The 19,272-nt window shown below is 38.6% G+C and overlaps 1 protein-coding gene across 1 annotated transcript in view; it reads left to right on the forward strand.

Moving 5' to 3' along the window:
• fstl5 (follistatin-like 5) overlaps positions 1-19,272 on the forward strand; it is a 179,908-nt gene that overhangs the window by 2,789 nt on the left and 157,847 nt on the right. The window lies entirely within an intron of this gene.

Genomic DNA, 19,272 nt, shown 5'->3' on the forward strand with positions numbered 1-19,272 from the left:
ATATACTCTGTATATTTATACTATATACCAGGGTTGGCGAACACGCGGCTCTAGAGCCAATAATAATGCGGCTCTTTGCCTTTTATATTTTCTATATACCGTATTTTCCGCACTATAAGGCGCACCTAAAAGTCTGAATTTTTTTCAAAAGCTGACCATGCGCCTTATAACACAGTGCGCCTTATATATGGCTCAATATTAAATTCGCAAGGTCTCGCAACTTACTCAACAGCCGCCGACTCGATTTTACCCCGAACGTGGAGTAGTCCGCGGTGTATGCTGGGATTTATATTCCGGCGTTTCATTGGCTAACCAATGTGTCAATCATCATTTGAATCGATCACTATTGGCTGAAGTTATCCGGGGCCTCGGATTGGCTAGATGGCCAAAACAAACCCTGCAATCGGCCGAGTTTAGCAATGGCGTAGCAAGTCCGCGGTGTATGCTGGGATTTATATACCGGCGTTTCATTGGCTAACCAATGTGTCAATCATCATTTGAATCGATCACTATTGGCTGAAGTTATTCGGAGCCTCGGATTGGCTAGATGGCCAAAACAAACCCTGCAATCGGCCGAGTTTAGCAATGGCGTAGCAAGTCCGCGGTGTATGCTGGGATTTATATACCGGCGTTTCATTGGCTAACCAATGTGTCAATCATCATTTGAATCGATCACTATTGGCTGAAGTTATTCGGAGCCTCGGATTGGCTAGATGGCCAAAACAAACCCTGCAATCGGCCGAGTTTAGCAATGCCGTAGCAAGTCCGCGGTGTATGCTGGGATTTATATACCGGCGTTTCATTGGCTAACCAATGTGTCAATCATCCGTTAAATCGATCGCTATTGGCTGAAGTTATTCGGAGCCTCGGATTGGCTAGAGGGCCAAAACAAACCCTGCAATCGGCCGAGTTTAGCAATGGCGTAGCAAGCTTTCTAAAGTAGGGCATTAGTCTGTATTTGTAAATATCCTACTCTCCTGGATTTACTTCACTCACGGTTGTAAGAAGACCATGATTGCGTATCATTATTGAACGTGAGAACTTAGGTGAGTTATGCGGCTTTATATTTTCCCGGTATCTTGTTTTAGAACGATCTTGATGTTGCTGTGATGAGTTGAGTGAATTAAACTCAATTCCAAGTGTTTATTGTCATATGCACAGTAAAGTTGTGAGCAAAAAAGAAAATAGAAACATAGAAATGTTTGGCATTTCTTGAAACCCAAGACTTCAACCTTCCGAATGATATTTGAAATGACGCATTTAGGTGACATCGTACGGACACCGCATCCGCACGTGTCTACGACAAATATTTGCTTCTTTGCAAGCTTTGGGAATGTTAAGGGGGGTAATCAGTTTGACTGAATCATCTGACTGTTTTGTCGACGTTCCCATTGTAGCGCCTTATAATCCGGTGCGCCTTATCTATGGAAGATATAGGACCAAAAACTATTTTTGGGGGTGCGCCCTATAACCCGGTGCGCCCTATAGTGCGGAAAATACGGTACTCTGGCTCTTTGCCTTGTTTCATGTTTAGTTTTTTTTGTGTGTATTGAGGGTGGACACTTCCCTTGAAATCAACACAAGAACAATACGTGTTGTAATGTAAGGAGAGGAGTGGGTTATGGGAAATAATACGTTTTTAATTGTGTGTGCTTGTGTGTGTCTGTCTGTCATGGCAGGTCAGTGCGTGGTGTGGCTCTTTGACTCTCACAGTTAAAAATTTCAGGTCCTTGTGACAAACTTGTTCGCCAACCCTGCTATATACTCTGTAGCTCATAATTGTAGTCTCAATTTCATGCACCTTATAGTCCAGTGCGCTAAATGTATGACTAAAACAATAATTTTGGGGGAGGTGCGCCTTATAATCTGCTGCGCTTTATAGTGCGGAAAATAATTTAATCTGGTATGTGTGATATACTGTACGTGGAACCTCTGCCTCCATTTATCAACTAAATACTTTTTGTGTGCCTGGATGAGAGAGGGTGGGGGTTAGCTGGGGGCTATAATCCTTGAGTGACACCGTTTTGCTGCACAGGAATTAAGACAGTTGTTTTTAGGTTGCTTTTAGAAAGGAACCTGTCTGTCAGTATATGTATGAGTGTGTGTGCGTTTAATCTACTGGGTCACTGGATTGTTTTGATGATGTCGTGAGGTCCCACGTTTCAAGAATGTTTTAATCATTGCAGCAGATGGTAGTTAAAGTGGGTATTTGTGCATGTCCTTGTGTGTTTGTGTGTCTGCGTGTCCTCGTGTGTATGTGTGTGTGGTTTTAAGCTGATTAGTTTCTCATGGACAAACACATATAACCTATACGAGTCCTACCAGGATCAAAATCAAACATATATGCAGTGGTGCTTTGCGAAATGAGACATATTGGTTCCGTGATTATGCTTTCAAGTTAAAATCCTCAGATTTTCAATCATCCCACCACACTAAAGATAATTTACTTGAATCTGTTCCAATCTTTTAAAATAAGATGACAGAAAATAGGTCATTTCGAAAAACAAATTATACTGGTATTTTTTCAATTTTCTCTAAATATTTTGCCACATCAAATATCTCTCCAAATTCTTACAGTATTCTGTTGGAACACTGTCTTAAGCAGTGTTTTCCAACCATTGTGCCGGGGCACACTAGTGTGCTGCAAGTCATTGTCTAGTGTGCCACAGGAAATTGTGTAATTTAATCTTTTCTTAAAAGGATGCCACTGTTCAATATATTTGCTTTCTTCTGGTGAACAAATACTGTAACAGCCATAACAGTAGGTGGCAGCAGATTTCTTTTCCTTCTTACTATTATTTCTTGAGGTAGTACAGGGAACTAGTTATACATATGCATATGTATTTGTTTGACGAAGCTATATATAAGATGGCACTACAATTTTTTTTATCAAATAAAGTAGAAATCTTGCACATATTTTTGCCTATAAATTGTATTTGTTTTTTACAGAAAAAAACTGAAGTTTAGTAATAAACAATCATTTAATTCCACTGCCACGTAATGTTTTCTCATGATTGAGTATTCATTTTGATATTTTTCAAGACAAACAAAACAGCAAAACTATAGTAAAATCCGATGTTACAGGAAAATTACTATTCAAAAATATTTTGGGCCCCGGAGACCAAATATGTTAAAAAAATGTACTTTGAATATGGGCAACAAACATGATTACTTAAGCTTTAAAAATAACTTTGAGAATCACTCTACACGTAGATTTTTTTTTTTTTATTTTTTTTTTTAAACAAAGGCATTCACTATTAGAATTTCTTTGCCATTTCCACACCCACATCTTAGATCCGAGCAGCAGCAAGAACCAATTGATGGCCCCCAACCTCATTTAATCCCTGTTCCATCTTCCTGGAGAAAAAGAGTCCCAAAACGGAGCGAGAGTTCACCCATCCTTGACTTGAAAAGTGCCTTGTTCGGCCGTCTCTATTAAGCAAGTTTTTGGCAATAACAATCCAACAATCCACTCAGGGTTCCATCCAAGCGCGCAGTGAGAGAGGTCACGCTTCAAAAGTGGGTTGCAAGACAAAAAGCCTCAGTCTAGGATTGATCCCCCAAATAAGAGGGAGGCGGTAATGTGGCCTAAAAACATAATAGCACAAGACTGACACTTGTTGTGAGTAAAGAACAAAGATGAAAGTAACACCAGCTTGTATTTCTTAGTTTTCCTACAGAACCCAAAAAAATAGACTTAACTCAAACTTTAAGCGACATCAGTCTTAAGGGGACAGTGTGTAATATTTGCCCTCTAGAACTATCATACCAATGAGAGCCAAGAAGAGAATTACAGGTTCGAGAGCAATCTCCATTTGGGCCGTGGTGCCCGCTGAGATTCGATCTTCAACCTCAGTGGAACTGTTTAAATCTAGGCTTAAAACACACTTCTATTCTCTAGCTCAGTGTGCCGTGAGACCTTGTATAGTGTGCCGCTGGAATTTGCCCAATTTTATCTTTATTTTATCAGGCCATTATTCAGTATTTTTGCTATCTCCAGACGAGGAACTGCAATTGTCATCCATATCAGTAGGTGGCAGTAGATTTTCATTACTTTTTATCCACTAATTATCTGCTAATGAGGTAGCACAGTACATTTAATAACATAATTTATTTTAACAAAGCGGTTTAAGATTGCAATGTAAAAAATAAAAACACAAATAAAGCACGTCATTCTTTTCTATTTTAAGTATTGTTCTCTTCATTTTATATACTAAGTATCTGATTATGAGATAGTTCAAACATTTTCGAAGGACGGTGTGCCTCAGAATTTTTTTATAAATAAAAGTGTACCTTGGTTCAAAAAGGGTTGAAAAACACTGCTCTAGCTTATGAATGACCTATATTTCCTGTTGTCAATATCTGTGTGTTATTTGTTATTGCAACGTCCATTGCAGCCTGGTCATCCTGGAAGGGGGATTGCCTCATGTGTGGTCCCTTCTCAAGGTTTCTTCATTTTCCTCATGTTGAGGTATTTGAGTTTTTCCTTGCCCTAATGTAGGTTTTAGATCAGGGCATGGTGTAATAATAGTCTGTAGTTTGCAATCATCTTTGTTCTGTGCGGCCCTTTGAGACTCCTTGTGATTAATGATTAAGGGCTATACAAATAAACCTGACTTAACTATAGACAAGTCTTAAAGTTTCTTTCGAATATTATGTTTTATATCCCCTGGTAGAGAGAGAGTAATAATGATTTAGGGAAATATCAATTAGTTTATTTTCCAAACTGTAAATTTCTTTGGAGTATGAATAACACTAATCCCAAAATGCATGATAAGGGAAAAAAGCAGCTTAAGCTTCAAAATAAAAGCTTTAGAACCATAACATAAAAGTAAATGGGATTGTGTTTTGACTTGGGTTTTGAAATTCTCATAGCACAAGGAGAGCGTTTTGGCTAACATTGCTTAGCACTACTCCTCCCCTGAGAAAACAGCACTATCTTAAAATCAGATTGAACCGCTAATTAATTCTGATGACTATCATTGAGTACAAAATAAGAACTTCCATTTCTATCAGATGCATTTTCAAACTTGGCAACAGATGGAGTTTAAGCTCTGAATTTTACTTTAAAAGGGTTTTGTATAATATAATAACATAAATTCATCAAACTGTACAAAGTGAAATAGGAGCACAAAGGTTAATTAGTCTAAGATTGTCTGCTTTAGCACATGTCTCCGTCCTTGGCAATTTTGAATGCTTAATGAAAAAACATTACAGCATTGAACCCTCACTTTACTTATTTATGTACGCATTGCAGATTCTGTCTTGATTGGTATGGTGTGAAAAGGAAAAAAGGAAACAAAATATCACCACAAAACGGGTCATCCAACACTGGATATAATACAACTATAACTTCACCACTATCAGAAGCGTTAACTTTGACAGTACACGGCAAATTGTATTCCAATGCAGTCGGGCAGCACCCGTGATCCGGTGCTCGCTGGACGTGGGAAGCAAAGCGCTCACACAATCGGATAGTGATCTGAATACAGAAGTGGATCTTCCGAAGCGGGAGATGGTGGTGGCAAGGACAGAAAAAACAGGTCGATGGCCGGGACAGGAGAGCAAAAATGTGGTTGGGATCAAAAAGGGGTCGTAAGCTGGGACGGGAGAACAAACAAGGTCGGGGTCAAAAACAGGTCGTATCAGATCAGGAACGTACGGGTGGAAAAACGGGTGCAGAAAGCGGGACCGACGGGAGTCAGAGTCAAAAGGCTTGCCTTGTGGAAACAGAGGTTCGGTGACGGACTGACAACTGGCGAGTGAACGAACTGGGCTTAAAAAGGACAGGGAACCAATCAGGTAGACCGCAGCGGCTAAACAAGCGGGCACAGGTGATCCAAATCAGTCATCATGACAATGTGTGATGTAAAATGAGATGAATACTCTTCACAATGTGGACATGTTTGCCTAAAAAGGTGCAACCTAAATGTATTGAGATTGTAAAAGTAGGTAGAGGCTATTGGAATATATTATGTTTTACCTCTTCAATCAGGAGGAGGAAGATGTAAAATGTAGCAGTTGTTCACAGTGTAACAAGCCAAAAATCAAACCCTCATATTTACATAAAAGAGACAAAAACCGGGAGATTTTGAGTAATTTTGTCCTATTAATACACTTTTAAGTGCTAATTATCCAGTTAAATGTGTTTGATGTCCTGCTGGTGAAACCACGTCAAGGTGAAAAGACTGCTGGGATAATTCCCCCTGGAAAACGATGCGTAAACACAATTTAGCAGACCTATTAGAATATGCACAAAAGTTGTACCGCTAGAATCATTATAGTTCTATTGAATGCAAGAAACTCCACCACTTCCCCAAGCCCCCTACCCCATATTTATTTGTGGTAAATTTGGGCAACTGAATAATGACAGAACTGTAATTACAAAGTAATACATTTACATTTTGATTACTATGGATCTTTTGACAAGTAATTTTGTTCTGCCTTTAGACCTTTAAGAGTTCAGTTCTTAAAGTTTGTGTTTAGGGTAAGTGATAAACCTTGCCGCCAAGCTTTTTGCACTTAATGGTAAATGGTCTGCATTTATATAGCACTTTTTCAGGTCAATGAAGACCTCCTAAAGCGCTTTACAATGTGCTTCACACTTACCCATTTACACACACACTCACACACCAATAGGGAGTCAGCCATGCTGGCTGTTTATTGGGGGCATTAGGGATTCAGTGTCTTGCCCAAGGACACTTCGACATGTAACACGGAGGAGCCGGGAATAGAACCTGCGACCTCTTGATCCCTAGACGAGCGCTCTACCTCCTGAGGTAATGCCGCCCTATGCATTCATGTCTGTCAGGAATACATTTTAGGATGCAATCAAACAAATCCTGAGGGATTATTAGTCTTTAAAAGATCCCTACAAATGGCTTTTTCACTGCCTTTTGTGGGTCTGTTCATGATTGACAAATTATATATTGTGGTATGTGAAACTGGCTTGAGGGGGAGCAATTTTTTTTAGAGGCGTTATTGTAGTCTATATTTCTGGAAAATATACCAAACTACTTCATTCACACACAATGACCATTATTTGCTACAGTGCCTGTCTGGTTTTATCTTACTTTAAACAGCTGTTCGGAGCGGAACACATAAGGTTCAAAGAATGAGAGCCGAGAGGATGATGGAGAGTGACGCAATGCTCATCCCGTCAGGTTTTTCTTCATTTCCATTAGTCAGGGTAGCATTAAAAAGGTTGAAAATATGAAAGGGCCTGCCTGATTTTTTTTAAAGACTTCATTCAAACACTAGCATGTGCATCATGAATGAGCTGACATAGACTGCACTGATGACCCAAGCCAGGAGATGGCAGCTGAGAGTGACAAAGTTCCAAATTCTATAAAGCTCCAGTAACAATCTAAAAATAAATAAGAGGAAAAATAAATTGCAAAAAATTAAAGTAATACCAAGCAAAAACATTATGTTGAAAAATTAAGTTAAGCAAAACGTAATATACAAGCAGAATCCGTACCTGGCAACCTTATCAATGAGTGCTGGAGTTGAGGATCGGTGTTGATCTAAAAGCATGTAGTAACACACGTCGTTTGTGAAAAATAACAAATTGTACTTGTTTACTTCTTTGACTCATTGCTGTTTTACACTTTATGTTTCATAATTTAAAAACTATTAATGTCGGCCTTTTTTCTCCTTAATATTTGTACCTTTAGCGTAATTGAATTTGGACTTTGAATCGGCATATGCTCAAAATCAAGAGAATTGGGACATCTATTGATCCGTGGTAGTAAATGGACTTAGTATGCAGGTTTCCTTTTTTATTTTTTTAAAGGGACAATGTGTATTATTTAGCACATCTTAGTAGTAAAAAAAATCTCATCTCATCTCATTAGCCGTACCGCTTATCCTCATTAGGGTCGCGGGGGGGCTGGAGCCCATCCCAGCCATCTTCGGGCAGTGGGCAGGGGACACCCTGAACTGGTTGCCAGCCAATTGCAGGGCACACGGGGACAGACAACTCATTCGCTCATTCACACCTAGGGACAATTTGGACCGGCCAATTCACCTGAAATGCATGTTTTTGGAATGTGGGAGGAAACCGGAGTGCCCGGAGGAAACCCACGCAAGCACGGGGAGAACATACAAACTCCGCACAGAAAAAAATCCTTAAACAATATTGATGTAAATACTAAGTGAAAAAAAAATCATAAATACGTGAATAAAAGTTAAATTTTTGAATTACTGTTTGTAATTTGTATTTTACATGCCATAAGCCTCATCTAGAGGGAGGTGATATATTTATCCGTCATCTTGCTTCTACTGGAGCCCGGGAACGAAAAACATGGCTTTACAAAGAAATGAGAAAAAAACGGATGCGTTTTGGTCACTTTAAATCTCCATAGTCTGTATATGTGTTTTTAGCGCTTGTTTTTAGATGCAATTCTTAAATAATCCAGACTGCATTTAAAATTTTCTTTCAGGCCTGGCTACTTGAAAATATATGTGGGTTCACACATATTATAAATACAGATTTCAGTGTTAAGACGTTGAACGTCTAGGGGAGAATATTCAAACCACTCCCGCATGTGTATTTGGTAAAGTTGCGGCTCTCACACAAGTGATTTATGATAATGACGAAGAAATGAAGCAATTTCACACCGTATGCTCATTTTCCATATTTTAAATGTTGACATTTTCATGACACGTCCGCATTACGCTTTATATGCACTTTTGGGTCACTGGGATGAGCATCGTAATCCACTTTGTCACACTAAAAGCTTTTTAAACTGAACATTCTTGTTGTTTACCTTGTTTTTTATTGGTATTTTTTTATGGCGCATCCATAAGATTTTCATTTCATGGTGGAGTAAGCAGAAAATGCTTTGCTGAGAATGTTGCTTTTGGACCGTATTTTCTCTCATGACCAATAAATCTTTCACAAAAAGCATTTGAACAGCTTGAAAATGTGAGCTACCGGTAAACAACATCCTTTGTTTTGGTAATAGCAAGAAACGGATACAGGGTGAGGTTTGTTGATATTGTTGTAGAATTAAACCCACCTACATTTTAAGAATCCCACACATGCTGTCTAATGAACTCCAATGTGAGGGCTGTGAATGTAATACTGTACGTTGTTGGACGAGCTGAAACTCAACGGCTTGTAAAAAGGTTAAACTTGTTTGGTCCAACTCAAAGGTGATATTGAGGAGGTGTGAACTTTCTGGGAAGAACAATTTTCTGGTTGAAAAATTACGAAAGTATGAAAACAATTTAATAACTGTCAGGCCTTTCCCAGAAGTTTATTTAATGGTAAAACATTTAAAACTGAAATTTTATGTCAAAATGCTGTGAAAGTCAAAAATTTAAAACAGTTGTAGTTACATTTTAAAGATAGTAAGTCGTAAATCTGGACTTCTAACAAATGTAAAGCTTAACTCAAGACTAAATCACGTTGAACATCACTTTAATTTAATAAAATAATAAATCACATTCAGGAAACAGACTTTCCAGTACACAATTTAACAGGGTGAGTATTTTTTGAAGGATACGCAACAGAAGCTGGTTTAAAGAAAGATTTAGTTTTTATTTGAATTAGTCTGACAATTTTTTTGTTCATATTTTAACCATTAAAATGGAAATGCTTTCGTTTCAGTCCCTGTATTAGGACAGAACCTTTCTTCAAAGTTACATTGCGACTCATGATTCCGAGAATACACACGATTGTTTATTATTTTCCAAATTAAAAGCAAACCGCTGGCATTATACGTAAATCATACGCCTTCAAAATGTTATATTTCGATTAATCTGATTTTGTTTATAATATAACCATTAAAATGAAAATGAAATGAAATGAAATGATCTGCATTTATATAGCGCTTTTCAAGTCAAAACTTCCCAAAGCGCTTTACAGTGTGCTCCTCATTTCCCAATAGCGGTAATGCAGCCATGTTAGGTGATAACCTGCTTATTGGAGATATTAGGGGTTCAGTGTCTTACCCAAGAACACTTCAACATGTAGCCGGTATTCGAACTGCGATCTCTTGATCCCAAACGAGTGCTCTACCTCCTTAAACAACTGCCGCCCCCAAATGTTTTGGTTTTATTCCCTGTGTTGAGTCAGAACCTTTCTTCAGTTACATTGCGACACACAATTCATTATTTTCCAAATTCAAAGCAAATCGCTGGCATCCTACGTAAATCATGCACCTTTAAAATGTTATATTTCAATTAATCTGATGATGATTTTGTTTATATTATAACCACTAAAATGAAAATGTTTTGATTTTAGACCCCGTATTGAGGCACAACATAACTTCAAAGTTACATCACGACTCATCATGATTCAGAGAAAACACTATTTTCTAGAATTCATTATTTTCCAAAATAAAAGCAAATCGCTGGCATCCTACGTAAATCATACGCCATCAAAATGCTCAGAAACTGCATTTGTGTTCCATCATTAGCATTGCAATACCATACATATTAGTCAATATTTTATGACAACAGCACACACACTTTACACAAAAAATATCTATCTATATATCTATCTATCAATCTACCCAGGTCATATCCCTCAAGAGGGGTGACCGACAGCAAAACAAACACATACACAAAAACAAAGAAAATTGAAAAAAAAGGGGAAAAGTAGCAAAAAACACACACAAATTTTTTGGGACTATGGCCAACCCAAATGCCCAAACACCCAAACATGTTAAGCCCCTCTGCACACACGTCAATCATGCTTTCGTCCCTCCAGATGAAACGGGACACAAGAAAGCGGCCTTGTCACTCGGGTGACACAGCACACTCTTCTGTTCAACAGCAGGGCCCGACAACTTTCACTGGTTTACCCTTGCCGCATCATACGGGTGCCCTGTCCATCCCTTAGAACGCGTCTAAACATCCCACTATCCTTTAACAACTTTCCACTCATTCTTATCACCAACAAGAGCTCTAGCTTCCACTATATTTAGACCTCTTTCCTGCAGTGCACGAAATAAAAACATATAAAATATCCAAATTCTGACCAATTAGGTTTGTTCCAATTTCCTTTAAGTTTTAGTGTTATCATAAAAGTGTGTGATAGACCAAAAAGATAATTGTACTTCTTATATGAAGGACAAACAAACTTGCCAATTATTTACTATTGAGAAGAAGTTTTAGGATATAATTATAAATTGATGTGATAAATTTTAAAAAGGATTGTCGGTGAATTTGAATGTAAAAGAAAGGAAACATGCAAGTCTTGTAAAAGCTTTTAATTCATATTCTAGTTTTGTTCCACAATTAAACCATTTAATTGTGATAATAATTTTTAGTTGAGCGAAATATCCAGAGAAATAAAAGTCTGGCATTTTACTGCCCTACTTCTACAAACAACACTAAAGTACAGAGGCCTCAGAGGGCTAAAAAAGATCAATACGGGTTGACAAGTTCCGTGCTCCATACCAATCACGGTGCAAGTATTTGAAAACTCACTTGTGATTTCTTCAACGTTTCCCAAACTTTGAAAGTTTTGCACCACCTTCGGCTCCCCAACGGTAATCGTCGACTCTCATTTGTTGTGAGCGTGCTCGTCCATGGTGAGGATCAGTCAGGTTCTTTCATTCATCTGCTGTGTTTGGACAGAACACTCACGGAACATTGCTGTGCTAACACAAACGCCTTCAGTCTCCATCCCTGCAAACAGCTTTGAGCTACCTGGCGGGGGAGTCACACAAAGGCTACGCATTGGTCCATGCGTGCATAGGTTTGATGAGCCAGACCTCCTCCCCCTTTTTGACCACAGCCTCTAGCGTTCTTTCTTTTGACCTTTTCCTACATATCAGTTGACTCATTTTTTTGTATGTTATTCCAAATTATGTTTGTTTGCATTTAGTTGACATCATGTAAGCTTTGTTTATATTCTGATAATTATCATATTGTTACAATTGGATTTTGTTACATCTTTTAAAGGGCAAGCAGTCGTGAAATGCAAATGTTAATATCAAAATAATGTACTTTCCGAACTATAAGTTTCGCCGCAAAAACCTTAATTTGGACAGAAATTTGAAAGTGCGCCTTATAACCCGCTGACCCTTATATGCCACAGAATACGACGAATAAGATGGAAAATGCATACAGTAATTATAGGTATGTGTTACTTTACAATGTTTTTACTGTATATTACCGTATTCAAGCATTGATTTTGCAATGATTTATTGCATCAATAAACATCGGTGACCTGAATTGCAAAATATTGTATGCAACAGGAATCAAACCCCAGTAGTGGCCAACAGATGACAAACAACAAGGCATTAGAGCTTATCTCATGATAACTATTTTTACTCGATGCCAAGCACACTGATTTGCATAGTGCATTCTGAGTTTGATTAGTCTCCCAACAAATTTTAGAGAATGGAGAAAACAGTCTTTCAACAAAATACTGTACAAGCTCTTTTACGAATGTATACATATTAAACCAAGAGGTTTTGACGCACAGACAAAGAAGTGGTGAGACAATTTAACCCATCAGAATGCATTATGCCAGTCACTGTTTTTGGCACTGTGAGTTAAAATAGTGTGATGATGGTATAAGCTCTGATGCCTTTCGTATGTAATCCAAACCAAAGTCGCTGTCACCACCACTACTCAGGTTGATACCCATTGCATACATTGTTTTGCGATTATGGTCTGTGACACATATCAACTCATCTATCATTGCGTCATCGCATTACCGTAATATATACCGTACATGTATATAGAGCCCAACAATTATACAAAAATACACACAGTAGCTTTTACTGTTGTCTCAGTTTGATGTACCTCATAGTCTGGTGCGACTATGCATGAGAAATAGCTCTTTAGTGCAGTATAGTGCAGAAAACATGATAAAACATTTAATTTCCTAAGTTTATTGAATTGTAATCAATAGCCCTAGTTGCATGTTTGATGTTGGGTTCCTCCCTCGCACTTTTTGCCTGTACAACCTGAGAAGTTGCAGCAAAAAGGTGGTTGGTGTAAATGGGATTGCGGTCAGGCCATGATAATGAGAGTTCATGCCGTTCAACAAGCATAGAGCTAGTACCCTCCTATGACATTATGAGTGTTTGTGCTGCCTGGTTCACAATGAGAAACAAAGCATGTAATCTAGCCCAAACATGGAAAAGAATAACGTTAACCTATCCTTAATTTGAAAATTGGCTACAGTAGTTCTTTTGTATTTACAGTGATACACCTACAGCCTGAGGGTGACTCGTTCCAGGATCGTGCTGGTATTGAATTGTCATTGATATCAATGTTGTGAAACATTGTATGCAACACGATTGGACATGACACTCCAGGGTAAACATGTAATAAAGACTTTACAGAGAAAAAAAAAGATTGACGATCAGGATCAAAACAGAAAAAATATTTACATAGTAGTTTTTAGAGACTGGCTTAAGTTATAAGTATAGTGCAATGTTCGTGAATGGTGCATCCTAGCATCGTGCAATGAAAAGAAGTGTGACCATAATTAGTAGCAACAAAAAAGAATAAAATAAGTCACAAGGTTTGTTTTACAGTTTGTGTGATTGTTTAGGGTGGTGATGGCCATGGGAAAGAAGCTGCCTCTGAGCCTATTTGTCCTTGCTTTGAGGGACCTGTAGCGTCTACCAGAAAGCAACAGAACAAAGCGATTTTGGCTCAAATTACCCACATTTTCCTGACATGAAATAATTGAAAACAAATTAATCTGTTTCCAAAAGCGTCCAAGTTAACTCTAGATAGCCATAAAACACATCTTCCTGATAAATAAAACCACATTAAAATAGTATTTAAACATAAAAATAAAGTAATATGATAAATAAGATGATATTAACATACTAAAGTGTGAGTTTATTATCAGCACTTACCATGGATTAAGGGTGGTGTATGCTTGGTGTAGAAGTAGCCGGGGGGGGGGGGGGGGGATGTTGACAGAGGGGCGATGAAGCATGAGAGACTGTTGATGATACACTAACCGTACACTTATACATGAAGTAACTTTAAATTATTTAAACACAAACATTCTTTCCAGCATGCTGTTTTCATTTTATTTTATTTCGTTTTAATCATTTCGCCTTTGTTACCTGCACTCGCTGCTTCCCCTTGCCAAACCACTGAGTGCGTGCCTGTCCAGTCTGGAGGGGCTCATATGTAGAGGTATAACTGTTAAATTAGAGGTGACCATGAGGCCTTTTGGTTCATTAGGTAAAGAAAACCCCTCAATCATTTGAGAAACTTTTTATTTATCCACCATGCTGTCTATCTCCAGCCTAAGAGGGTCGGACAGTAGTATTAAGATGCAGCTCATGCATAGGACAAACCATGGCCACACTTGCCTTCCATGAGACCACTCTTGCTTTACAAGCACAAATTAAAACTTGAATTCATTTAATCAATAATTCAGAAGGTTAGACAAAATACTGTTATATTTAGAAATTAAATCTGACATTTATTTCATGTATTTTTGTCTCTGCCTTTATCTAATTCACTAGAAATGCTTGTTTTGCTCGGTCAGAGATCTAATCTTAAGCACAATTCCGTCAATAAATTGTCATGCCATTGAGAAAAGTTGCTCAAATGTCCATATACCTGCTTAAGCCCCCCAAAACACTAACTTCAGAGAGGAAGAATTAAACGTGATCCAAAATAAACAGGGGACGGTGCTTGTTTTCATGGATTTTAGTAGGGGCAAAATGGCAGATAGCTGAGTGTGCTCTGTGTAGGACAGATGAAAATAAGTTGCCCTTAAAAAAGATTGTAGAACAGGGGTCGGGAACCTTTTTGACTCAAAGAGCCATAAAAGCAAAAAATATTAATTTTATTTTAGGAAAGAGCCACACCATATATTATGAGACAAATTTACTAAATTGCTAAACCCGCGCCCCAGACAAAAGCTTAGTCTTCAGCACATTTATTTTTGATGATTTGATAAAAATGATGAAAAGAGAATAATGCCAGAGCCCCTGTCCCAAAATCAACAAACATACCACTTTAAACTTGTCTCTTTCTTGCAATTACTCAAGACCGGTTAAACTCCTTTTGACCCTTTTTTCATACATTTTGGTTTCAAAACCAGATGCAAGCAGTTATTGTGTAAAAACGTCACAACATTCTTCAAATAGGGAGCCTGATGAGCTCATATTTGGCGCAGACGGCGTAGGGCGAGAGATGGGAGGGAGTGCTTGCACTTTTTGCATAGCTCCACCCATCCCTCCAACTCACCCAATCAAATGACTAAGTTCTCTTCCGGTGTTTTCGCGTATTTACAGTTCTGTGGATTCATCATAAGGTATCTGAACACTGAACACAGATTACATAGTGAACTTTTATATAAAGGATTCTCTAGCGTTGTACAGCCAAAACGAGTTTTTTTTCCCCCTTTTTTTGTGTGACACCTTGACTGTAAATTGTAGTGAAAAACATGCCCTATATATACTGCGAAGTATTCATTTAATATTTAGCCTTCGTTTGGCTTTGCGTGTACCTGAATAGGATAGACAACTCGAGTATTGAACAAAATGGGGAAATTTTGCATGCAATCAAATTTGTCTCTGAGCCACAGATACTCATAGAAAGAGCCATATATGGCTCGCGAGCCATAGGTTCCCGACCCCTGTTGTAGAATGTTGGATCGGATATTGTGGCAATTTCATCTTGTGCTGACATTATGAGTTAATCCCTTTAAATTTGAACAAGATTCATTTTAGCCTTAGTACGTTTCTGTGTGAGAAGAAAAATTGGCTCCGGAGCAGCACTCAGAGGTTAAAAAAACATGCAGCCACTAAAGTTAGTTTCAGCAAACAACGGAACATTAAATAGTATCTTTTATCATGGGACCAAGGACAAAGAGATACCAGAATATAAAGGATTCAATATATTTGGAGTTTTATCTTTAAACTGCATCATTTTAATTTCTTCTAGGAGTCCTTCAAAGAAACCCCACTTGAGAAAACATGTCCAACTTCTACCAAATTATACATTTGTATTACAGTAACATGACGAGGAAGCTCTAATGGATTCATCCATCCATCCGTACATTATCTGCACCGTTTATCCATCAGTAGGGTCACGGGGGTGCTGGAACCCATCTCAGCTGTCCTCGGGCAGTAGGCAGGGGACACACTGAACTGGTTGCCATCCAGTCACAGGGCCTCACAGGGTCAGACCACTCACTTGCTCATTCACACCCAGGGACAATTTGGCCAATTAACCTGATATGCATGTTTTTGGGGAATGTGGGAGGAAACCGGAGTCCCCGAAGGAAACCCACACAGGCACGGGGAGAACATGCAAACTCTACACGGGGAGGCTGCGGTCGCTGAGCTTAAACCCTACACCTCCGCACCGTGGGGCTTGGCGCTAACCACCCAGCCGCCGTGCCGACTGATCCAAGACATCCTGTTTCAAAATATACTCATCAGAGAAACATCACGATAAGTCCAAAACAAGATACCCGAAAACTATAAACCCGGGATAACTCACCAAAATGTCCCCCGGGCGTCTTCATCTTCTTTAAATGTCGCAAAAATGGCTTCGTCAAGGACAATCCATAGAATCCAACCGTGTAAAATATTTTCTCCAAAACCCACAAAAATGCCGACAGATACATTGGAATCCGCCTTAAACATCTGGCTTCGTTGGGCGTTGCTTCTTGTAAACCGTTCCACCATTTCCTTTTACAAATAAACACACTTGTAAAAGTATTTCTATCTGGTAGTTAGTACTCCCCTTACGATTGACACCTTTTCCATGATGAGGATCTGTTCATGCTTGCCTCAAACTTGCCTCTTCCTCGACACTTATATACCACCTGTCTCACTCTTACTTAGAAAATGCATGAATTAGCCGCATTATTGCATAAGCCGCAGGGTTGAAAGCTTGGGCAAAAAGTTGCGGCTTATGGTACAAATTTCACCTTACATTTCCAATAAATGATTTTACACATAGACACATGTGTTCAACTTTTGTCGCATACAATGCTTAGTGTTTAAGTTGAAGAAAAAATCAAATTGTATCCCAATTTTTAATCAAAAATTTGCGGTGCGAGTTATACATGAATAAATACAGTAGTTGAGAACTGTGTTGACAAAATCCAATCGACCCTAGACATTTATTTGCTATCATTTGTATTTTGAATTCAATAATCCGAGGGATGGATTTAAAAGATTATACTGGAGTAAACTATTTGAGTGTGCGTGTTAGAGTCTTAGTATGTGTACCCAGCGCAAGAGCTGCTTCATTAATAAGTCATTTAACACAAAGAGATTGATTGGGCCGCTGCCAGGATACGATACGAAAGGGAAACAAAGTAATCCGGCTCACTTTTATCTCTGCAACCACGGCTCCGGCGAGGCGGAGAAGAAGCATCTGCGCACGGCGTTCCAGAAAGGAAGGGATGTACCTCAACGGCGGGAAATGGAACGCGACTGGAGGTTGATGAAGGTGCAACTCGGTCAAGCAACAGAGAACTTCCTTAGCATTTCCATAAAATAAACCAAAGAAAACCTTTAATGTCGTTTTTGATGAGAGGAAGGCGAATGAAGCAAAAAAAAAAAAAAAACATTGGTCGGTTGGCCTTGGAGCCTCCAAATAAGCAGGGAAATCCGCATTAATTTTCTTTCCTGATAAAAAACATATTTTAGATTCCTTATTTTGGTTTAAAATAAGTAACTGGGAGTTATTGGAAGACCTTGAACGCTCCTCCTCGGAGACACCGTCTAATGACGCTAAAGCATGAAAGTTAGCTCACATCGTTTAGAACCTTTTTTGTTGTTGTTGTTGTTGCTTAATTGCCTTTTTTGAAGAGAATCCTTTTCTTTAATTCCGTCCTAATTATCGGCGACTGTAGCGAGGACGCCACTTCCAAGACGGCGAGCGTCTAGGGACAGGCAAGGGAGGAGATGGTATCAGGCTTGTTTTAAGCACAGAACCAAGAAAGTAATTGTGAATGTGTGTGTGTTTCTCTTTTATCCGCAACGTGGAGATGAGCCAGTCGGAAGTCTTTTGAAAATAACATTTGAACATTAGTTTAAGTAGGGGATATGACAAAAGTTGGTCAAAGTCATTATGATTGGTAGAACACATTTTATTCCATAACTGGCTAAATTTTGGCATTATTTTAAATCCATATTCATTATTGCTAAAACGTGCTTGAAAGTAAGTCCTGGTTTTGAGGTCCTACACTACAAGTTTCAAGTTGCCCTTATAATAGCCACAATAAACGAATAAAGTAATAATATATCTCATTTGGCTATCATATTCCAATTGACATTTTCGGAAATGATAAGAGCGGCAATATCAGTGAATCACAAAATATCACACCGTCCTTGATGAAGCTAAGAAAGGAATGGGAAATCAAAATGATTGGCAATTGAGATGCTACTAGTATTACGATTATTTTCTCATAAGTTGCCATAAATCATCCAATTCAACTGGACCGATCTAGATTTCCATAGCAGTAAATCCATTTTAGTGTAAATTGAAAAAAAGAACCGGTAAGCATATTTCAGTTTGTATTGTACAACTGTATAGTCTCGATTATTGTTCTTTTTAATCATGTTGCAACAAACATCCGTTTATAAAATAAACAAATCACCTCAAAAAAAATAATCACAGGTTGAAGGGTTATAAGAAACCCACCTGTCCCTTTGAATTGTGGATGCTAATTCTATCAATCATATAGAAAAACATTATCTTACAATGTCCAAACTTTTCAGAAAGTAGGCCGGATTTAAAAAGCTGAAAATGTGTGAGGGCCGACTCTTCATCCTGGATTTTTTTGAACAGTTTTTAATAAATTAATTCTCAGTCAAAGGATCGCAATGTTAGGCATTCAGTGTTGCCACTTCCTAGCTCGCCTTTGTCGCATTAACATTTGGTCTGTGCAGCCCTTTGAGACTCCTTGCTATTGAGGGCTGTACAAATTAACATGACTTGACTTGAATTGACTCACAGGGTTTTGTCAAAAGGCGCCTGCTGTGCTGTTAAAACAGCTTCCATTTGCTTCAACTTTTCACAGCATTCCTTTCCAGTTTTTGTAGTGAGCGTATTTCGTCTGGCAGTGCCTTGTTTTATCCTTCGAAAACCGCCACAATCTCTTGGCAAATTAGCAGTGGTTTTGGTACAACATACTCGCATTTTCCACTTGTCTGGGAAGTAGCGGCCCTAGCAATCATCTTTCTTTTTTCATTTACAGTTGCTATGTCAGAAATGGGGTGGGCTAATATTCTCACAGAAAGCCAAGGGTAATGTGGCGAAAAGGCTACTGCCATCATCTGATGAAATGACGACTTTTTTCTTCTT

Source organism: Urocampus carinirostris, chromosome 9 (assembly GCF_059441175.1).
Source record: "Urocampus carinirostris isolate Australia breed hairy pipefish chromosome 9, RoL_Ucar_1.0, whole genome shotgun sequence".
Lineage (NCBI taxonomy): Eukaryota > Metazoa > Chordata > Actinopteri > Syngnathiformes > Syngnathidae > Urocampus > Urocampus carinirostris.